This window comes from Ricinus communis, chromosome 6, assembly GCF_019578655.1.
Source record: "Ricinus communis isolate WT05 ecotype wild-type chromosome 6, ASM1957865v1, whole genome shotgun sequence".
Taxonomy (NCBI): domain Eukaryota; kingdom Viridiplantae; phylum Streptophyta; class Magnoliopsida; order Malpighiales; family Euphorbiaceae; genus Ricinus; species Ricinus communis.
This window is the reverse complement of record NC_063261.1, coordinates 1,860,913-1,867,178: the sequence shown is the minus strand read 5'-3', so window position 1 is coordinate 1,867,178 and position 6,266 is coordinate 1,860,913.

The following is a 6,266-nucleotide window of genomic DNA, read 5'->3' as shown; positions in this document are numbered from 1 at the left end:
GTGCCATTCATGTTCAATTCTATAAACAACTAAAAAAATGGTCCAAGATTTTATAAAGAGAGATAGTAGGGAAGATAGTTCAAGCATTCAAGTGATGCTTCCCTTCATCTAATTTACATCTATTTATAATAAGAAGTAGGACACTATTCGGACTTCAAACAAGCTTGAGTCCGTTACATTATTACAAAAGATAAATAATTAAACTACTTTGTCAAAAAGAAAAGATTCTTGTCCGCCACTTTGTCCAATAATTAAACTACTTTGTCAAAAAGAAAAGATTCTTGTTCGCCACTTTGTCCATTCTTATCATCTTATTTTGTCTTCTTGTTTTGTCTATTATTCTTGTCCATTACTTTGTTCATCCTTATCATCTTCTTTTGTCCGTTTTCTTCCACTTGTGAAAAGGAAAAGATTCCTTGTCCATTTAGTCAAAAATAATGTCATAATTGTCGAGTACATAGCAATCATCTTCATTTTGAGGAGTAAAGCTAGGTCCACTAGTATTTCCATAAAAATCACTAATCCTTGTTCTAACTTTTTCAGCGAATAATTTAGGTAAACCAACAATAAATCTTTCTTTCCAAAAACTATGGTTACAATCAGTTCTAGAGAAAACTTTTGTTAAAAAGACATCTTTGTACCAACGAAAATCTTGAAGTTTAGGACAAGTTAGATTTGAAAGAATTTCAGAAGATCGAATTTGATATTGATTAGGTTCACCAACAAAACATTTTGTAATAGCAAAAAGTAAAGTTGCTACAGCATCTTCTTCTTCAGTTTGAATAGATGTTTGATTTTCAGTTTTTATAACTATTTTCCTAGCATTTAAAATCCTTGATTTATCTTCTAAGGAGGTGTAATTATCCCACCATCCTTTTAATTGACCAAGAAAGCCAGGATATTAACATCCGAGCTATTTTTTATCAGTATTATTTACAGATCCGCTCAGCATTTAAGTACGTGCCATGGTCATTTCTTGTAACATATTTAAAATCCGATATTCGCATGACCATCTAAGTTCCATTCATAAACAGAATCTCCATCATATTTTGCTTGAGTAAAGCTAACTCTTTCCTCAAACAAGACATCTGAGGGAGTAGGTCTAGGGTAATAATGTCTAGTCCTAGGTTTGTCAAAACCTCTATTATGGTATATTTTATTTATTTCAAATTTATCATTAATAAATTGACTCTCTAAATTTTTAACTTCATTTTGTTCAGGATTATCAGAATTAAGTACACTAACAGAAGGTTTATCTTTTAAGGACAGACTAGCTAATTTTAAATTTATTTGGTTCAAAATATCATCTTTATCATTTAATTTAATTAATTGTTGTTCAGGAATCTCATGGGGTTGAAAAATAGGTTTCATAGGTATACCACCTGGCCTAGGTGCCTGATTATTTAGGCTAAATGTCTCTATCCTATCAAGTTGTGAAGCAATTGTAAAAAGAATTTGATTTGTATAATTATTTTGATTTTGAACAAGCCTCAAACTTGTTAATATTCAACTTGTTAGCTTGCGAGTTAGGTTATTTATAGGCTTATGAGCTTATTCATAAGCTAACTTATTAATAAATTTATGTTTAAGGGCCATTATTTAGTGTCATATGATACCGTATCATGTTAAATTTTAGTAGTTAGATTATTTATTTTATATCTCAACCATTTAATTTTATTTACTTAAATAACATGTAACTTGAATAACTAGTTAAAAGAATTAGATTTAACTCAAAACAATAATAATAGATAAATAGTAACTATTTATCATTCTTTCAGAAATAATCTATTTTATTTATTAAATTAATCATGTTTATTAAACTAAAACAAAAATTAATTTATTTTATTTTATTATATTTCTAATTCTTTTCTTTTTATTAATACTACTAAACATTTACTTAAAATAAAATACTAATTCAATTTTGTGAATATTGTTTGTATAACTGTAATTGATAGGTCCTATAAAAATAATAGATTAGTGAATCAATCAAATTACTTATATTTGTCAAAAATTATGAATTGAATTATCAATTTATATAAATAATATTTTTAAAATTAATTTAATTACATATATTTGTCAAAAATTATGAATTGAATTATCAATTTATATAAATAATATTTTCAAAATTAATTTATCACACACTGTTATTATATTTATATTATTATATGTATAAGAAAGATTAAATAAAATAAATATTAAATCTTAATACCAAAATTTATTGGAAAAAGACAACACCACTTAAAAAATACTAGATGAAATTTTATTATGATAGGATTACACTAGGTTACGGCATTTATTTGTAATATTAAAATAAGAAAAACTAATTGAAATTGGTAAAAATATGGTTGAGAGAAAATTAATCCATATGATTGAAAGATTATTTAGTTTTACCTTATTAACTTTTACAATTGAAAATTTTCTTAGAAAAAATTACAATTGTATAGGAAGAGTTTTATTTGATATTATTTGACACTAATTTATAGATATAGACTGTTGTATTTAATTCCATCAAATATTAACAATTCATTACAAATCTCTTAATATAGAATATTTTTAAATTTGAGTTTGTCATAGTATAAAAAAAAGTAATAATTGACTAATGAGATTATAGGCTTTTAACTTTTTATGTTTGATAAATAAACATGAGAATATGTATTTTAGTTAACTAATTTTTTATTTCTTTCAAGATTCAAAATATTTATTGTTTTTATGTATATTATTTTACTGCATCAAAAGTTTAAAATAAAAATAATTAAAAGAGAAAAGTGCCTTTTAGTTTCTTTTTTAAAAAAAGCATTTTGTAGTTGATCAAATTTTAATTTTAGTAATTTCAAATAATATTAATATAAAAATCTTTTTACAATTGCTTCACAACTTGATAGGATAGAGACATCTAGCCTAAATAATCAAACACCTAGGCCAGGTGGTAAACCTATGAAACCTATTTTTCAACCCCATGAGATTCCTGAACAACAATTAATTAAATTAAATGATAAAGATAATATCTTGAACCAAATAAATTTAAAATTAGCTAGTCTGTCCTTGAAAGATAAACCTTCTGTTAGTGTACTTAATTCTGATAATCCTGAACAAAATGAAGTTAAAAATTTCAAACCAGATAAAAAACGGAACATTTATCTTAACAGAATTTAAATATTCATAAAATTTTTCTTGAATAGTCTCTCTCTCTCCCTTTGAAAAATGATTTTGAAACCATAAAACTTTTTCACGATTTCTTATATAGTAATAATCAGATCGTAAAAAAGGTTTATTTATTTCAAAAGGTGTAAAAATCATATTTAAAGTTGAAAAATTTTCCATAGTTGATCTAGAAGGTGACAAAACAGGTTCATCAGAATTTTTATCTTGTTCTATATTAATGTAGTCGGTGTAAAAGGTTGAGGGATCCTATTTTCAAAATCAACTCATTGTAAATTTGTATTAGAATTTAGAAAACGTGTTGTGTGTGTGGAAGGTCTAGAATTTTCAAAAGTAGACAATCTAGATGAAGGTACAAAAGTAGGTGAAAAACTTATTTGAACAGAACCATTAGATTGCTCTAAAATTTGTGAAACTCTAGAATTATTTTCTATAGATTAAGGCTTATTAATTTCTTGTAAATCCCAAGTTCCAGCTTGGGACAACTCATTTCATTTTAGTCTTTTGGGGACTTGTATTTTAGAATGTAAAGGATTAGCTTCAAATAAAATCGTTTCATTTCTTGTTAAAGAATGTCTTGCTCTAGGATCTATAGTTGTTGTCATTACTTTATAATAGATCCTATAAATGACAGCTATAGATCTAGAATTTTCAGCAAAATCCATATTTTTGGTTTTAACAGTTAAAATCAAAGTGTCTGAAATATTTGAATCAAATAATAAAATTGAAAAATTTGGATAACAATTAAAATAGACAGGACTATTGGCTAAATTTGATTCAGCCATAGCCAAAAGCGAATTTGAAAAATTCAAATGTCTTGCATTTCTTAAACAAAGGAAAATAGGTATGTCCAATCCAATTCTAAATAAAGGTTTAACAGCAATTTGAACCATGCCTATATGTAAAAATTTAAATTTCTTTTTAATATGTTCATGCAATGCAGTAAATGTAAATTTTCATGAGATTTATTTAAAGCAATAGTTTGTTCAGTTTGTTTAATAGAATAATTTTGTGCAAAATCAAAAGTTCCAATTCGATAAATACTATTAACATTTTGTTTAGGGATGGACCAATTATGTAACTGATTTTCTATTTCTAGATATTAAACTCGTAATATTGTTTAAGGTAGCGTTGGTCAGCCTGGTTTTCCGTTGGTCAGCCCGTCTTCCCAATTATCGGTCAAGGCAGTCCCGGTAGGTGGTCCCACTATCCTAAATATTATTTACTTGTTTATTGTCTTTGGTAATGACATCGTTGTTTCGCAGTTTTAGTAGTCGAGAAATAGTTTCTCCTTCTTCTTCTTCTACTCTTTCTGATTTAAATTTTGAAGAATTTACTGTTCAAGGGTCTAATATCTCAGAAATAGAAAATCAGTTACATAATTGGTCCATCCCTAAATAAAATGTTAATAGTATTTATCGAATTGGAACTTTTGATTTTGCACAAAATTATTCTATTAAACAAACTGAACAAACTATTGCTTTAAATAAATCTCATGAAAATTTACATTTACTTTCCGCATTGCATGAACATATTAAAAGAAATTTAAATTTTTACATATAGGCATGGTTCAAATTGTCATAAACCTTTATTTAGAATTGGATTGGACATACCTATTTTCCTTTGTTTAAGAAATGCAAGACATTTGAATTTTTCAAATTCGCTTTGGCCGAATCAAATTTAGCCAATGGTCCCTACTATTTTAATTGTTATCCAAATTTTCAATTTCATTATTTGATTCAAATATTTCGGACACTTTGATTTTAACTGTTAAAACCAAAAATATGGATTTCGAAATTCTAGATCTATACCGCCATTTATAGGATCTACTATAAAGTAATGACAACAACTATAGATCCTAGAGCAAGACATTCTTTAACAAGAAATGAAACGATTTTATTTGAAGCTAATCCTTTACATTCTAAAATACAAGTCCTCAAAAGACTAAAATGGAATGAGTGTCACAAGCTGGAACTTGGGATTTACAAGAAATTAATAAGCCTCAATCTATAGAAAATAATTCTAGAGTTTCACAAATTTTAGAGTAATCTAATGGTTCTGTTCAAATAAGTTTTTCACCTACTTTTGTACCTTCATCTAGATTGTCTACTTTTGAAAATTCTAGACCTTCCATACACACAACACGTTTTCCAAATTCTAATACAAATTTACAATGAGTTGATTTTGAAAATAGGATCCCTCAACCTTTTTACACTGATTCTGTTAATATAGAACAAGATAAAAATTCTGATGAACCTGTTTTGTCACCTTCTAGATCAACTATGGAAAATTTTTCAACTTTAAATATGATTTTTACACCTTTTGAAATAAATAAACCTTTTTTACGATCTGATTATTACCATATAAGAAATCGTGAAAAAGTTTTATGGTTTCAAAATCATTTTTCAAAGGGAGAGAGAGAGACTATTCAAGAAAAATTTTATGAATATTTAAATTCTGTTAAGATAAATGTTCCATTTTTTATCTGGTTTGAAATTTATTGTAACAATAATGATATAGAATTTCCATTTAAAAATCTTTTTACAAATGATAGAGTTTCTAAAACTTGGAATACAACCGTAGGAAATAAACAAATTATTTCTATTCATCCACCTTTAGAAGAAGTTAAGATAAATTTTCATAATCAAGAAATAATTGCTTCACCCTTTAAAAGGATAAGCTCTGAGAATGATGACAAACTCCCTTTATTAAAAGATATTAGAAATGTTCAAAATCAAAATAATTATACAAATCAAATTCTTTTTACAATTGCTTCACAACTTGATAGGATAGAGATATCTAGCCTAAATAATCAAGCACCTAGGCCAGGTGGTAAACCTATGAAACCTATTTTTCAACCCCATGAGATTCCTGAACAACAATTAATTAAATTAACTGATAAAGATGATATCTTGAACCAAATAAATTTAAAATTAGCTAGTCTGTCATTGAAAGATAAACCTTCTGTTAGTGTACTTAATTCTGATAATCCTGAACAAAATGAAGTTAAAAATTTTGAGAGTCAATTTATTAACGATAAATTTGAAATAAATAAAATATACCATAATAAAGGTTTTGACAAACCTAGGACTAGACATTATTATCCT